We start from the raw sequence: 17,648 nt of genomic DNA on the forward strand, positions 1-17,648 counted from the left end.
CCCAGGGCCCCCAGGAGCTGGTGCGGCAGGGGTGCCACCTAGACTGCGTAGGTTCTGGGGGCTAGGAGGGTTTCTGGGTCAGGGGTCTTGACCAATCGCTCTCTGCAAAGACCCTCAGCTGGCTCTGCAGCTGCAGCGGGTGCCCGTGGTGACCACCTGACCACCCAGAGCGCTGGCCGCCGAGACAGCACATGGAGCAGGCAGGTGGTGAGCCCCGGCAGGGGCAGGCGCTGGCCTGGACGTCTGACGAGCAGGCCCCCGCGGATTGGACGAGCATGCAAGCCACGGCCTCTGAGTCCCATGGGTCACCTTCCCACTGTGGGCAGGCCTCACCCGACCAGGGCAAGGCTGGGAGCCAAATCCACTGGCCCCAAGAAGGAGGCACTCAGCCCAAGACCGATGCAGACGCCCTGCCAGAGTCCCCAGCCTGCAGGTGTGGATGCGGTGGGAACGTCATACCTCCCCAAGGTCCCTACGAGCCGGCTGCTCTCGGTCTCCAGACTTGGGCCCCCGGCTCTCACAGGCCAGCTCCTAGACTGCATCCCTCTGGGTCCGTTTCTCTGGACAGCCTAAGTCCTTTCAAACCGTGTAGCAGAGACCCACAAGCAGTGGCCTGTGGACACCAGACGCTCATTTCTCAGGGTGCAGCCCTGTCGGACTCTGGCCAGAGTGTCCTCCCAGTGACTGGCTCCTCCAAGCACCTCCTGGACACCGCCCTGGGAGCCTTCAGTGGCCACGTAGCAAGATCAGCAAGGCTGGCGGGTGGACGCCGCTCAGGGGGAGGTGGGCGAGAAGCCCAGGGGTCAGTCTGGCCAGCCAGCTGCCCGTGTGAGATGAGAGGACTCCACCATGGCCGCACCTGACAGCCACAGTGGGGGAGACCCTGACCCGAGAGGGAGATGGCCCCAGAGGCGGGAACCGCGTGAGAGCATGGAGCTGGGGAGATGGAAGGCCAGCGCGCTGCGGCGGGACCGACCAGACGCCAGTGGCCCCCTGACCCCGCCTGGAAGCCCTCGCCCCAGCATGGCGGTCAGAGACAGGGCTTCGGGGAGCGCGCTTAGACAGGGTGGCAAGGGTGGGGCCCTGGAGCCCCGACACGCTGCCTGCCTGGTGTGTGAAGGCCCCAGGGAGCTCATGCTCCACCCTGTGGGGACACTGCGGGAAGGTGGCCTCCGCGGGCCTGGGAAGAGCCCACTGACACCTCGGTCTCAGGCGTCCAGCCCCCAGGACTGTAAGGAAAAAATGCCTGTCGTTGAAGCTGCACATCTGGGGTGCCGGGAAGGCCGTCTGAGCTAGAAGAGCAGACGGGTGAGCCCAGGTCATCTGTGTAAACTCCAGACGTGCCTGGGTGCCGGCTGCTGGCAACCCCGTCAGGTCCAGCCCCAGCCTCTCACCACCGCTGCACACAGACCCGGGGGGTCATTGAAGAGTCATCCTCACCTTCATCTCCTCGGGGGCGCGGAAGCCCCCACCCCCATGCATGGAGAGGTGGGTCCACTTCCCCGAGAGCCTTTTGCACCTCCTGCCCAGGCACCCCCCACCCCCAGCCGGCCGCAGCCTCAGACGGAGGCCTCAGAGGCCATCTTCTCACGGGTCTGCCGTGGAACTTGCAAGGATTTTTAAGGCGAAAGCTCTCCTCCTCCTTCTCCTCCTTGGAACACACCAGACTTGGAGATATTTGCCCAGAGCATGGAGACGGGTGGCTTAGCACGCCGGGGAGCTCAGCACCCAGGAGAAGTCCGATGGGTGTCCCCACCTCCCTTTTAAACCAAGTTCCTGCAGAGGGTTCTCCATGAGCGTTTGCAGACAAGATCCAGCCAGACTCCCCAATCTCGCTCTCTTTTCTAATAAACCAGCGTAAAGTAGAATTTATTTACATAAAGCAGTGATCCGTGAAGGTTACCATAACACCCAGGGACCGTATTAACCGCTTGAGTGGAATTCATTAGAAATTAACTACCACTTAAATTAATTTCCGCGCAGTCACAGGCCGTAATAGCAGGTGAGGACCGTCCATCAGCTGTGCTGACAGGGGACCTGCCACTGATGATATTTATAGGTGGGAGCTGGGCAGGGAGCAGGCGCCCTGGGCCCGACTCGAGCCCCAGAGAAGGCGCTGCGAGGCGGGGAGTCCGCTTAATAAGGCACCAGCCTCCCTAACCCACCCTTAGCTGGACCTGAGGCCACAGGAAGAGACCCTGACCGCTATGACTTGCAAACACAGCAATGACTGCTGAGAAACCGCGTCATGAGGTTTTCTCACGAGCTGAACTTGCAAGGGCAGGGTGGGCTTTCCCCAGAACGTTAGTAGCGCCGGCCCAGAGCCCCCGTCCTGATTCCTGCTCAGGACCACCCACAGGGACTTCCAATGACTCGGTCACCTTAGGGGAGACTTCTGATGACGAGGAGATCCACTGGGGCTCCTTTGAAGGCATGGTGTGTGTGTGCGTGCACGTGTGTGGTATATATGCGTGTGGTGTGTTTGTGTGTGTGCATGTGGTATGTGCATGAGTGAGGAGATCCACTGGGGCTCCTTTGAACGCATGGTGTGTGTGTGCGTGCACGTGTGTGGTATACGTGTGTGCAGCGTGTTTGCATGTGTGGATGTTGCATGTGCATATGCATGGCGTCTGCATGTGCCAGTGGTGTGTGCACGTGTGTGCTCATGTGTGTGGTGTGTTTCCATGTATGATGTGTGCCTATGTGTGTACACATGTGTGGTGTGTGCTCACGCACAGGGAGTCTGTGTGCATGAGTGTACATGTGTGTTCGTGTGTGTGGTGTGTTTCCACGTGTGATGTGCGCCTATATGTGTACACATGTGTGGTGCATATGCACACAGGGAACCTGCATGCATGTGTGTACATGTGTGCTCATGTGTGGGGTGTGTTTCCATGTGTGGCATGTGCCTGTGTGTGCACATGTAGGGAGCCTGCACACACGTGTGCACATGTGTGTACATGTATGTGTTTGTGCATGGGGCCTTTTCCCATGTATGATATGTGCCTATGTGTGTACACACGTGTAGTGTATGTGTGCACAGGGAGCCTGCATGCATGTGCGTATTGCATGTACATGTGTGCTTATGTGTGTGGTGTGTTTCCATGTGTGCCTATATGTGTGTTCACGCGTGTGGTGTGTGCACTTGTGGGGAGCCTGCGTGCATGTGTGTACATGTGTGTGCTGATCTGAATTACAAAGCCGAGGGAAACCGCTCTGCCTGCCGGGGCTGCACCCCTTGGGGTGTTGACGAGGTAAGCAGCTGGGGTCTGGCGCTGAGGACCACGCTGGCAGGTCCCAAGGGTCCACTGTCCAGCTTTGGATCTGTCAGGCTGCCTGCAGTGTCCCTCGGGGACAGTTCTGAGACAAGGGTCAGACGCCCCATTTGGACGAAGTTGAGTGAGCTTCTCTGGGGACTGAGGCCCCAGCACCTGTCTGTCCCCTCCCCCCCAGGCCAGAAAGCTGAGTGGTGGCCGGGCCATGGCCTAGAAGGGGATTGGGCTGAGGGCCAGGGAGGAAGGCCCCCTGGAGACCCCCCAGCAAGACCACCAGGGAACTCTGGGCTGAGAGGGCTGCAGCTCGGCCCCAGGACAGGTGGTTGGAGACCTGGTTCTCAGGAGAAGGGGGAACCTCCAGGTTTAGCTCCCAACCAGAACCACCCTTCACTGGGGCTGCCCCAGCTTCCTCAGGAAAGAGCAGGCAGGCGTGGCTCCAAGCCAGAATGTGAGGTGGACACACCCATAGGAGAGGAGGACACACCCACAGTAGACGTGGACACAACCACAGGAGACAGCCAAGGTCAGGCAGGACACAAACTGCTGGGGGCCTCTGGGCCTTGGGAGCGAGGGGAGCGGGGAGAGATGGAACCCCCCCACCCCTGCCCTGACCGTCTCCTGCGTAGACCCCTTCCTCGGCTGGCAGGGTCTGATTCCGTGTGGTTATAATCGGCCTGGACTGTGTGTTCCTCTTAATGCAGAATTGTTTTCTGAGCCTGCAATTCTGCAAACTGGAAAACAGCATATAGCCCGAGGCACCCAGAATAATGCTGGTGTCGCGCGTTAAGAAACATATTTGTTCCGTGCCCTCCGAGGACAAATGATAGACATGTAAAAACGTCCCCCCGCTTTCCTTCCTGGAATACTTAGTTCAGAATTAACTTCTGTCAAGGAAACACGGCTTCAGCCCCCGCACCCTGGTATTTCCCAGGGCTTCTGTCTTCCTGGGAAAATGCTGCTCGCTGTTTGACACCTGTGATTACAAGTTTACAGAACCCGCGCGCGCTCCTGCGGCTGCTGCTGTGTTTCTCTTTAGGAAAAGCCACTCATTACAAGCACACAGAAGCTTTCTTTCTGGAGAAACAAGTCAATTCAGGGACGTGGTCGCCCCCAGTGGAGGTGGCCCGTTTTGTCCAGGTGTCTGGGGAAAACCGGCCCCTAGGGCTTAGGGGAGAGAAACAACGTCCCTACCACAGACCCGGCCTCTGGTCCCGGGGGAGGAGAGGAGCTCAGACCCGGCCGCTGGTCCTGGGGAGGAGAGGAGCTCAGACCCAGCCGCTGGTCCCGGGGAGGAGAGGAGCTGGGAGAAGGCACCCAGGTGACACCTATAGGTGTGCGCATGGATGCTCACATGCACGGATGCGTGAATCCACACATGCACACACCTACACGGATGCACACATCCACATGTGCTCACACCTACACAGATGCACACATCCACTCGCTCACACGTGCACACACATACACAGATGCACACACTCACGTGCACACACCTACACGGATGCACACATCCACACACACTCACATGCACACACCTACACGGATGCACATATCCACACGCTCACACGTGCACACACCTACACAATGCACACATCCACACATGCTCACACGTGCACACACCTACATGGCTACACGCATGCTCACACGTGCACACACATACACAGATGCACACATCCACACATGCACACACCTACATAGATGCACACATCCACTCGCTCACAAGTGCACACACCTACACTTAGGTGCACATATCAGGCACTGTATACACACATGAATGCACCCCCTCATGCCCATATGCCATGTGTACAAACATGCACACACTCACGTGTATGCACACACACCCTGCCCTCTCCAGGACAGAGGGCTGGCCTGGCCAGACGGCGGCAGACAGAGGTGGTCGCTGAGCTGTGTTTCCCCACAGTGCCGTGTTTCTGGCTGGAGGGCCGGGGAAGCCCCGGGACAGCTCAGGAAGGACAGCCCTGGCCCTCGAGCCGTCCACGTGCTCACACGCTTTTGCCATCGTCCAGAAGTGTGAGGGGCCACCTGATGCTTTGCTGTCCTCGTTGCCACAGCGGGGGCCCCCTGGAGCCACCTTCTCACATGTGGGGCACCCCCGCTTCTCCAGCAGCTCCCACTCCGGCAGGCCCAGCCCCATGGCCCCATGGCCCCAGCGAGCTTCCTGGTCATCACCGTGTGCTCTAGGCACACAGGGCTTTTGTGTGGGAAACAGACAAGGAAACAGACCCGACAGCAGCCCACGGGTCATGGCAGGAAACGGGGACAATTCGGACTTCGTGGTCCTCTGCGGCCCCCCCACATCGGGACTTCAGGCTGTGGACACGGCAGACCCCCCAGACCCCATCCTTTCCCCTGCACCTCGGAGGCAGGACAGGTGAGACCCCCAGGCTCCAGGCCCGCGGAGCAGCCAGGCATGGCCGTGTGACAGGCTCGGACCCTCTGGGCGAGGACACAGGTGTACTCAGGGCTGAATGGGCCAGGCCCCTCAGAACCAGAGCTCGCGGTACTCACACTCACACTCAGACTCCTAGGGGCTGGTACAGGGCATGCCGGCTGCTTTGAATTCTGCAGAGCAGACCAGCAGGCCAGGAGTCCTGGCGGGCGTCTGTGTTACAGGCTCCAGGGGAAAAGTCTCTGCTCCTGAGGCCTTCACCTGGCTGGAGGAACCCACCCACAGGACTGGGCTCATCTGCTTTACTCAGAGTCCACTGGTTTCCGTGTCAGTCACACCCGAAGACTAACTTCACAGCAACCTTTAGCCCAACAAGTGGGCACCGCGGCCCGGCCAAGTTAACACAGGAAACCAAGCACCGCACAGGCTCCGGTGAAGGGAGGTCGGCCCACATCCGGAGCTCCCGTAGCCATTTTGCAACCATGAAGAACCAGGGATGGGAAATTCGAGGAGATGGAGGTCAATGGCCTTAACTCATTTGGCCATGAACCAGCCTTGGGGGGCAGGGCAGACCCCCGTGTGTCCAGGATGCTCTGCTTGCTTAGTGCTGGGGGGCTTTCACACCACGAACTCCCGTGAAAGGTGTTTAAAGCCCCAGCTGTGCTAACCAGCGCAGGAAGCCGCAGGCCGCCAGAGCCCCGCGCTGAGATCCGAGACCCACCTGAACAGCCGTCAGCCTCCTGTCACCCGGACGCTGGTCGCTGACCCAGCGGCGTCTGCCTGAGCTGCCCCCGGCCTGGTCAGAGCCAAAGCACGTTTCTTACACTGGACGCGCACGGCCACCGCAGGGTCGACTCCGTGTGTGGACTCCTCCTTGTCGGAGCTAGAGACGGGATGACGTGTCTGTCCCTTTCATCACGTATTCCTCCTCTCGTCGGCCAGTCAGCCCTGGGTTTCTACCCCGTGTTGGGCCCTGGTCAGTGGCCGAGAGCATCTGAGTCCAGGACCCGCCCTGAGGAGCCATCGGTCGGGAAGAAAGGCGTGTGGCTGCATCGCCCGATTATCACCGCAGACGGCAGGAGCTGGAGGTTGGAGCAGGAGCTGGAGCAGGGAGCAGGAGCTGGAGGCGGGAGCCCCAGGAAGCCCCGGGGGAGCGTTAGAGAAGACGACTCATGCACAGCAGCCCCGGCCCAGCCGACCCAGCCGAACTCGCCAGCGACAGTCTCAGCTGCCCTTGCGATCCTGGGGCAAATCTGAACTGATGGTGAATGAGGATTTCTCAATGGTGTAGGTGATGCGGGCCCCGGGGGGACGTCAGGACCTAGCTGGCTGGGTGAGAGGGCGGGGGTCGAGGGTGACCGCAGAGCCCACTTGGGTGAGAACGCTGGCATGTTTGTCCCACAAGGAATTGCACACATCACTATGGGACCTAGACCGCAGCTCTGGGGTTAGCAAGGAGCACGTCCTCCAGCAAGTGACAGAGCCCCGGCGGCTCTGCCCAGCGAGGCAGCCCGCTCAGTGGGTGTCGTTCCCTTTCCTGGCGATTCTTTGCCAGCCACCTGCCCCTACAATACCAAGCTCACGTGGTGGGTCCGCAGTTTTCTTGGGGGAAGGACAGGCCCCCCAGGGCAGCAGAGGAGCCGCCTCCTGGGCCACTCCTCCTCGGTCAGGAGCACGCACCTTGCAGAGCCAACCAACAGGTCCCTGGCCCCGCCGGGGGACATGGTGGTCACGGCGATCATGGGGCTTCAGGATGAGTGGGGGGACAGGACAGCGCTCCCCAGCATGGAGTCCTCCCCACCCTGTTCATGTCTGCAGCGGGGGATTCACTGTTTCTGTCTGGAAACCCGAGAGGGTGGGCGCCTTCCACGGAGACTCTGCCTCGCTCGGTCCTCGTCCTCCGGGAACGGCCCGTGCTCTTCCTGCCGCGGGGACAGTGCTGTTTGCGCTGAGACCAATAAGCACAGCTGTGACAGAAGCACAAATAATTGGCTCCGTGATGTTCTTAAAAAAGACACGCTGACTTTGTTGCAATGGCAAATTTATAGCATATTCTTCTGCTAACTGAGAGCATGCACAGCTCCGGGAGGCGGCGGCCAGTCGTTCACGGACACTGCCCCCTGGGGCCCCACAGGGCCTCCCCTCCACCAGCCTGCGCCCCTGGACGTAGGCCTGCGGGAGGGGGCCTTCGCTCTCCCACGGCTCCCAGGGGACGCGTGTCCGTCGGCTCCCATCAGACGGGACTCTGAGACTCAGGCCCCTCCGGATCTCTGGCGCCCAAGGCCTGTGACGCTCTCAGAGCCAGGGCACGTCCTAGGATGACGGGGCCATGGAGCCTGGAGGAGCAGCAGAGAGGGGCCTGCCGGGAGAAGAGCTCCGGTGATCCCCACGTGCCCCACCCAGGCCCCCAAGAGGCTGAGCAGGGCAGGCAGCGTCCCTCACCCTCCGTGTCCAGAGGGTGGGTCCCTCCAGCCAGAGATGCGGCTGGAAACCAGGAGACAGCCAGGAGAGGTCAGAGGAGGCACATGGCTGCTGTTCAGCAACATCTGGGGGCCGGACCTAAACACACAGGCAATGGTCAGCAACATGGGCCAGAAAAACACGTGCAAATCTCCCTCCATCCGTGATGGGAAGGAAGTTCCGTTGGCTGCAGTGGAGGACAAGCCACCTGCCAGGGGCTGGGTGAGCCCACAACGCCACCAGGTGCCAGCCCAGGAGACGAAACCAGAGGACACAGCTGGGGCCACAGGCTCCCCTGCTCGGATGCTGGGCAGCCGTCTGCACACACTCGAATGCCAGGCCGGCCCTGAGGGCAGCGAAGGGGCTCAGGTCACCATCCGGTCAGTCCAGGCTCCCCATGGAGTGGAGAATGAGGAGCCAGGTGGGCTTCTTGATCACTTGGTGCCCCCATGAGTGCCCGGGGATGTGACACTGGGCATAGGATCACACCTGCCGCAGCAGGACTTGGCATTCAGGTGCCTCCAGACAACTGGCTCTCCAGGCCTCCCTGTCCATTGACAACTCCTGGAGTTCACTCAAACTCATGTCCATCGAGTTGGTGATGCCATCCAACCATCTCATCCTCTGTCGTCCCCTTCTCCTCCCGCCTTTAATCTTTCCCAGCATCAGGGTCCTTTCCAATGAGTCAGTTCTTCGCATCAGGTGGCCAAAGGATTGGAGCTTCAGCATCAGTCCTTCAGTGAATATTCAGGACCGATTTCCTTTAGGATTGGCTGGGTTGGGCCCTGTATTTATAGAGGGCCAAGGAGGGTGTCCTGGGCTCTGTGGGAACTTGGTGTCACCTGTGTCCCGAGACTCTTCAGGCCTCGCTGCCCGGGGAGCCTGGACTGACCAGACGGTGACATGAGCGCCCCCCTTGCCCGCAGGGGAGGCTGAGGCTGGACCAGGGCCTTTTCCTCCCCGAATCCCAGGGTAAGAGCGGGCTAGGCCCTGAGGGAAGAAGCCGGGCTTTCCTGACTTAGTCAGAGGACTGAACAGCCACCAGGAGCTTGAAAACGTCTTCCGGGGACGCTTACCTGCACCCAGGGAGGAGGGTCCGGGGGTCTCACGAGCTCCTGCTGCAGGCAGACCGACAGACAGCAGAGCTACGGAGCGGGCCCTTCACCGGACGCCGGGCACCCCCGTGGGCATCGTCGTGCCCACCTGTTGGGAATGTTAACGCTTGTATTTAATTTTCTCTTTTAATTTCAACACGTGTGTGCGCTGGATCCTTCACTAGCACTACTCGGTGGGACTTCCCCCAAACCTCCGAGGCGGGCAGTTGCCTCTACCGGGTTTTAAGCCGTGGAGTGTTATGCGCTGTGAAGTCCCCATGGAGCTGGCGTCACATCCACGGGTATCTCATGAATTTGAAAGCACACCGGGTTGGATTTCTTGCCTGTAAATTAAACCACCCTGGTCCCATCAGTTCTGCCAGCCTCTCATCACAGAACTGAACGCAGTAAAACATTTAATTTGGATGGGATTCTGTTGTATTCTGTTGCCAAACCCTACACAGAAAGAGACTTTTTTAAAATTAAAAACCACAACATTTTGTAAAGAGGTGTTCATATTCTGTATGAAAAATGTATTTGGAAATAAAGGAGACCCAAGAGTTTCTATAACAAGGAATTTACTGCCCACGTGCAGCAGTCATTTTCGGATTTGAACTTACTATTAACTTTCAATATTTTTCAATAAGACTTTGCACTTCTCAAACACTGTCCCTAGGGCAGATTGAGTCTTGGAGGCCTCGTCAGAGTTCAGGGTGGAGTTTATTGGTGAGTTTTGCAATTATGACTAGGCTTTTTCACAGCATAAAATTTAAACAATGTAGAAGTTTATTAAATAGAAAGTAAGGGCACATCTGCCACCCCTGCAGGTCACTGGTGGCCTCAGAAGTGGTCTGCTCACAGTTCTGTTTGTTCTCCTGACCCTTGTGTGGTGTGTGTGTGTGTGTGTGTGTGTAGCATGTGGGGTGTGTGTGTGTGTGTGTGTGTGGTATGTGTGTGTGGTGTGTGTGTGGTGTGTGTGTGTACGTATGGGTACCTGTACAAATACATGCCTGTGTGTGTGAAAATGCCTCTAAGTGGAGATGGGTTTTACTGCTGCATAATCGCATACTTGCTGTCTCGGTGACATGTCCACACCTGCACACACGGCACTGTTCTTCCCTAAACACTCGCATGATGCTGACTCTTGTGAATCCACCATAACTGATTTACCTTTTCCTGCTCGTGGATACTTGTGTTCCAGTTTTCCACTCATGTAAGCACTGTTTCCGAGAGCACCTTGTACATGTCCTTTTGTGCCCCTGAGCCAGTGGATTTCTAAGAAACTGACCTGGAAATGAAGCGGTCAAGTCCGAGCTGGATGCCAGCCCTGACCCAGGCTCCCTGTGTCTCTGGTGTCCAGCGTCTCCAGCCAGCAGTCTGAGGCACGCTTGTGCTGCTCCTTCCTGGAGTGCCCATCCTCCCTGGAAGACAATAGGACACTGTCCTTGGCACCCGACCTTCCGACGAGATGCAGGCCAGAGCATGAAGCGGCCCCTGGTTGGATTCCCATCTGAACCTCTTTAGTCCCCATTGAGTCAAAGCTGACGGTCTGTGTCTCTTCAGCTCTCAGAAGTTTTGTGATGTATCTGATAATTTTCTCCATTTTCCTCTCCTGCAAATCCCAGAGAAGTGCCAGACCCTGTGGACCGAGTGTCCGTGTCCCTATCCTGAGTGGACCAGCTCAGTCCAATGGTTTGATCTTGAGCCACGTTCACACCACAGATGAGCCTTGTTCTTGCATTTTGAGTTGAGATGGAGGGAATCATGGTTCTCATTTCTGATAGTTTTTTTTTTTTAATCATTCTCTGCTTCTTTTTGGTGACACCTGATTTTTGTTTTAATTTTGCAAATGTGTTGGCGTCTCTGACAGCACAGTAGATGGTAACTTAAATGTCTGCAGTAGTTTTTAGGCCCCTGCTTTCCGTGTTCCTAGAATCTCCCACGTTCCTCCTTCCTGCCCTCTGTGCTGCGGTCTTTCCCAAGAACTCGAGATGGAGCCGGCCTTCCACGAGGAGTGGAGGGTCTGCCCCCCAACCCCATGGGCTCCGGGCCTGAGCAGGACCCAAGGCAGCTGGTGGGAAATAGCAAAGAGTAAGTGTCGGCCGCTCACCAAGGAACATGTGCAGATCGGCAAAGATGGAAAAGATGCACGGTCGCCCCGGCGTTGGGGAAGCCCGGCTCAGCCTGTCACAGTGGCCGGTCTGCTCCCCCTGGAGACGCACACATTCAATGCTGCACACCCAGCTGCACACCCAGCACTGAGCAGGGTGTGGGGCCAGCACCCAAGGAGGCTTCTGGGGAAGCGAGAACAGAAACAGCCTCTTGAGAGGGTGTCTGACCAAGCCGACTAGAGGTGGCTGTGTTTCCCCAGCAATCTCATTTTGGAGAACTTAGCACACAGAAATAGTGGACTCGCACATGATGACAAAGGTCTAAGGGCATTTATTGGATTGATGTGGAAATGGCCTGAGTATCCAGGCTCAGCAAATATTGAAGAGAAGGTGGTCCGTCCGCCCTTGGATGTTGAGTACAGGATGGTTTATCCGCCCTTGGATGTTGAGTAGAAGATAGACTGTCCACCCTTGGATATTGAACAGATGGTCCAGGCTGTGGAAGGAAAATGGAAATGAGCTCGGTGTTGCTCAGAGTCTCTCAAATGGAGCCCGGAGGCCACTGAGGAAGAGGGCTGGGGCAAGCTTCTGCCTGGGAGAAATCTGCCCATTTGACCACTTACCGTCCTGACAGAAGCATCCAGAACATCTACCAGAAATTTAAGATACTCATGGGACACCGCCCCCCCAGATCCACTCCTGGCTCCTTAAGGACAGAGTCAGTCACCATTCTCACCAGGCGGCGTGGACAGCCTCGTGGCTCTCTGTCTTTGTGGCCCTGACTCTTTCTCTTCCTGGGACGCTGCTCTGGTCCCGCCCGAGTCTGTGTCTCCCAAATCCTCAAGGCCCAAGTAGAGCTCTGCACCCTTTGCAGCTGTGATACTGAAGACTTGTCGACAGGGTCCACTGCAGACGGTCAGTAGCTCTTGGAATAACTATTTCTTTCCTGTAAAGTGTAAAAACAGGGCTGGCAGAGTCAGAACTGCGGATATTAGGTTAAACCACACGAAATCGCTGGTTTTCATAATTTTGATGTACAAACAGTCACTTTCAAAAGATCCTCTGAATATATTTGCTTTTGGCAAAAGGCATGATTCAGGAGCAGTCAGAGGAGCGTATTAAGAGGAAAAAAAAAATGTTCCGAGCCACGGGTGCAGTACGGCTTCTGGTTTTCTTTAAAAATAACAGCAAGACAGAAAAAGAGCCCGCTCATATGTGTAATTTAAACTGTGTGCATGTTTGCGCACATGTAGAGAAAGGTACAGAGGCAATAACGTGATTTTTAACACTGTGCCTCAGAGAGATGGGTCTAAGGCCGGGATGAAGCCGGCTAACTTTTTCATTATCCTGTTTGACGTGCTACGATGAGCAAACACCACTTTGGTAATTAAAATATCGAGTAAAACAAAAGCTAAATGGAGTGAGAAAACCATCATGGTGATCTGGATCGCTAGGTCAGAATATGAGGCTCTTAGTAAATGTAGACTTATTTTTTTAAGAGAACAAAACTGTCTCTTCCTGGGGGTGCTGGCTTGATTTGGGGCCGAGCCTCCTAGCCACACGAGAGCACAGCATTCAGGAGAGGGGACAAAGGTCTGGAGCCCGGACAGACCTCGGGACTGGGAGGCCTGGAGTGGGAAACAGATGTTCAGAAGGGACCAGGTGCCGTGTGCCTGGGGCAGTGCTGGCCAGAAGGCTGCTCGGCACTGGGGAGAACGCCCCAGGGAGGCCAGGGCCCCCAGTGTCCCACCGTGGGCAGTGCCGAGAGCTGCTTCAGGGAGGGCGGCCCGTGGCCTCATCCCCGGCACCCTCATGTGCCCACCTGAGTCCCCGCACACCCAGCAGAAGGCTCCGGAGACCTCATGCCCCACGTCTGAGTGCCCACGAGGGCTCCTGGACTGTGGGCTGGGCCAGCCTCGCGGGTAAGACATCTCGGTCCTGGACAGGGCGCTCACCGCGGCCCCCACTGCCCCAGAAAACGACTACGCGCCCAGGGCTCCGGTCCTTCCAGCCCACCCCTCTACACGCTATAAGCCAGGAGGCTTTCCAGGGGAGACTGTGGCCCTCGCTGTTTTCCCTGTGTTCACGCCGACAGGCCTGGCCAACCTGGACGTCCCCTAGAGCACACGTATCTTCAAGTCTTCTCGGCGCTGAAAATCCTGGTTCTGGACAAGACCGTCCTGAGCGCAGCTGCCCCCACGCCCCCCGCAGTCACCCGAGCCCCGGCGTGGAGGCGCCCGCCGCAGCGGCCGGCAGAGCTGCTGGCTCTGTGCTCTTGCTTCCACTCGCTCGGGGGTGCAGTCACCGTAATCGTCCCTCGAAGCAGTCCGCTTTGGGCAGCGTGGGCCTTACGACCTCTGAGAAGATAGTTTGCTTTTGTTTCCAATTTTTAGGGATTGACTTTTTGAAGTTTCCTTATAGTTACATAAGCTACTTATAAGACCTCTCTAAACACAGCCCCTGACACCCCTGAAGCCCCTCGTGGCTCATACGATAAATGAATCCTCCTTTAATGCAGGAGACCCGGCTTCAACCCCTGGGTTGGGAAGATCCCCTGTAGAAGGGAATGGCAGCCCACTCCAGTATTGTTGCCTGGAGAATCCCGCGGACAGAGGAGCCTGGTGGGCTACAGTCCGTGGGGTCGCAAAGTCAGTCATGGCTGCGTGGCTCACACCGGCTCTTCTAAACACAGCACACGAGGCCCGGGGACCTGGGCTTGTCCCACTCTGTCGCCTCTCCCTCAAAGGCACAGAGGGCGGAACGCTTTCAGCGCAGCCCTTCACTCCTAAGCCCCGCTGACACGGGGTGTTGGCGTCCAGACACCAGGGCGCCCACGGCGGGAACGGGCTGTGAGGGGCAGCGGGGGGCTGGGGTCGGCTCCTGCAGGCCCATCTGCTTGGGGGCACACATTTCTTTGGCCCCTCCTGGGTCCCCTCTGCGTTCCTGCTGGGGCCCGGCCTGGGGGCTGTGAGGCCCAGAGACCCAGACTCAGGTCCCAGGCACAGACCCTGCCCTCTGCATCCTCGGGGAGACGGAGAGGCAGAGCGTGTGGGCCTGCCGGGGTGAGTGCTGTGGGGAGCAAGAGAGGGCGGAGGGGGGCTCTTCCCACCTCTGGTTGAGAGCAAAAGGGCCCCCAAGGAGCTGCGGTGACGGGAGCCCTGAGGTGGACATCTGGGCAGAGCGCCCTGTCCGTGCCGAGGGTCAGCGAGTGCAAACCAGCCTGGCTTCAGAGGAGAGGGGCCAGAGGGGGCTCAAGGGGCTGTGCTGAGTCCGAGGGATGCACCCTCCTCCTGTGTGTGTCAGCGCCTCTGGGGGCCTGGCTGGCACACACTTGGCAAGAGGCCCCTGGGTGAGGCACTGGGCGTGGACATGGGGACCAGGCAGAGGGTAGGATGGGAGGGGGGGAGCTTTGCCAGGCTCCAGGGGCGGGGGTGGGCACAGGGAGGTGAGACAGCGTGACCAGGATTCTCAGGGCTGCAAATGGGTCAGCCTGTGCCAGGCCCTGGGGGTGGGGGGACAGAGGGGGCCAGCACAGTGGCCCCTGCTGGGCATGGTCCCCGAAAGGCTGCCTCGCCCGGCCACTACGGCCACAGAGCACCCACACCCCCCAGCCCACAATCGGGCTCACGCTCTCTCCTCTTTCCGCCTCGGCTCCCCTCCCCCGCCACTCCTGGAGGGTCTCCTGGTCTCCCTGGACCGCCCCTCCCCCGCGCTGCACCACAAAGGTACCTCCCTTCTAGCATTTTCCATGGAGGATAAACAGGCAAACACTGCATTCTCAAGTCACTGGGAATAAGGCTTTTCTCCCCCTGGGGGTCTTGTCACCAACTTGATACATAATTAGGTTCTTTTGTTTTAGCTTGTTTTCAATTTCCGGGATCACCTTTTCTTCTTTCTGCGTTAATTTTCTTCTTCGTGTGTACAAGGAGTAGAGGGATCCAGAGCCGGCCGAGGGACAGGACATGCCAGGAGAGGCTCCCCGACCCGCACCCCCCGGGGAGACGCCGAGCTCCCCCTAACCACCCCCCGCCTCCTTCCATGGCGTGTGGGCCATGGTACGGGCATGCCACGGCCTCAGAGGGACCAGGGCTGGACAGGGGGTCCCCGGGGCTGGACGGGGGTCTGCCACACCTGGGGCTGCTGGGCGGCTGGTCCCCAGTGCCGAGAGGGCACCTTCCCTGTGGCTGGTCGGGCTCTTGGAGGCGCCGTGGCTCGGCTCCAGGAGAATGTCGCTGAAGGGTGGTTTTTGGCGGCCTCACTTTGTAGTGTGCCCAGCGGCTTTCCACCCAGTCTCGAGCCTGCCCAGGGGCAAAGGGTAGGAAGTGGGCCGCACCTCTCAGGGGGCAGTGCCTTGTCCTGGGCAGAGGGGGTGGGGTGGTACATGAAGTCATCCGGGCGTTTGTCAGCCCGACTTCTTTTGTATGTGTATTCTTTGTATTCCTGACTTTTTTTGTATTGCAAATACTTCCATGTTTGGGTATTAGATTGCCCACAGCATGGCCAGTAGCTCCACGTGGCTCATTGCCGTAGCTGTGTGCTGTTTCATTCTCTGACTGTCCTGCAGCTGGTCCGAGCCAGGCCATCGTGGGGCCATCACACATGGACACCCTGGGCCACATGCCCGCGGTCCTCTAGGGTGAGGGCCTGGGCGTGACGTACTGTCACGGTGAGGTGACTGCGAGCCACAGAGAGGTGGCCACCACCCACATCCTCCCCAGCTTGGGCTCCCCAGCACCCTCGGTGGGCGGCCTTGTACTTTACTGGGACGTGGATTTCCAGGGGCGAGGAAGGGCTCACGCCTTCCTGTGTGTTTATTCTCCTTTGACTCCCGCACCTCCCAAGCGCCCTCAGTCTTATTTTTAAGGTACGATGGGCTGTGACATGTATGAGCAGCGAATGGTGTCTGCAAACCCCGCGCGCCTCACAAGCCCCCGTCGGGCTGGCTGTCTCCCTCAGGCGGGCGCAGGCCCTTCGCTGGGTCGAGCAGGCGCCGCCCTGCTCTGCTCCCCTCCCCTTTACAAGCCCAAGGAAACCACCTGCACAGTCGGGCCGGGCTCTGGGCGGGCCGCGCGTGCTGCGTCCAGTGCGGGGCAGCCCGGGGAAGCTGTGCAGCAGCGTCGCCCCAAACCCCGCGGCCGTGCAGTCAGGATCTGCCTGCCCTGGGCTCCGCGCAGGACCCGAGCCCCTCCCGAGCCCCTCCCGAGCCCCTCCCGAGCCCCTTCCGAGCCCCTCCCGAGCCCAGCGGCCGGGCGCCCTGGGACCGTGATTTAGAGATTCTGCCTTCACAGCGGCCTATGAATTCTTCACTAGAGCCGAGCGCCACAGAGCTCATGCAAAATGAATCACGTTTTGTAATGGCCCTCGCGCCGGAGTCTTTGGGGAAAATACTGTCTTCAGCAAGACAAAGCAAATTGCAGGCATCCCTGCAGGGGCCGGACTCACGCACACGGAAGCACACTTCATCTGACATGGTTCCTCTAACGATCTCGCGTGTTGTCTTTCATGGAACTCAGAGTGACAACTACCACATGAGGCACGCGGGCGGCCAGCCGGCTATCCTGGGGCTGCGATGCCGGGGCAAGGGCCAAAGAGCCTGAGGACGGCTGGCATCTCCCATCTGCTGCCTCTCCCGGGTCGGCACAGGCGGCTCCCCAGGGCCAGCGAGATGGTCTGTGGCCCCAGGTCCTCCTGCGCCTGAAAAGCGAAACTCAGCCCCCGAGGCCCCCATGGAGACCCCGGCCCCCGAGGCCCTCTGCCCTGCTCTCCCTCCATGCCCAGCGCCACGGCGTCAGCTCCAGGCCGTCAGCCCCCACAAAAAGCACGGGCAGAGAAGGGGGGAAGGCCTGCAGCCTGCGACCGACTGCATCACCCACACCTCGAAGAGCAGAGAGTGAGGAGCGGGACTCAGGCCCTGCTGACCAGGCCATGGATGGAGCGGGCAGAGGCCTGTGGTATGGACGCAGGGTGGGAAGAGCGGTGGCTGGGAGAGCCCGGGGCCGGGGTGCTCAGAGGCTTGGCGCTCAAGGGCTGGGAAGAGACACAGGCGCCCCAGTCCCCACCCACCAGACACGCACGTCCTGTGCACGGGCCAGCGGTGCCCCCGGCGGGGGGCTCAGGGCGGGCCTGGGTGCTGCTGTGCAGATGCCCCGAAGACCCTCGGTCGGGGAGGCTGAAGAGAGAGCAGCAGGGAGGCAGGACGACTGTGTGTGTGTGTGTGTGCACACATGTGCCTCTGTGTGTGTGTGCACACACACATGTGCCTCTGTGTATGTGTGCACACATGTGCCTCTGTGTGTAG

The sequence above is a fragment of the Bubalus bubalis genome, chromosome 19 (assembly GCF_019923935.1).
Source record: "Bubalus bubalis isolate 160015118507 breed Murrah chromosome 19, NDDB_SH_1, whole genome shotgun sequence".
In the NCBI taxonomy this organism is placed as follows: domain Eukaryota; kingdom Metazoa; phylum Chordata; class Mammalia; order Artiodactyla; family Bovidae; genus Bubalus; species Bubalus bubalis.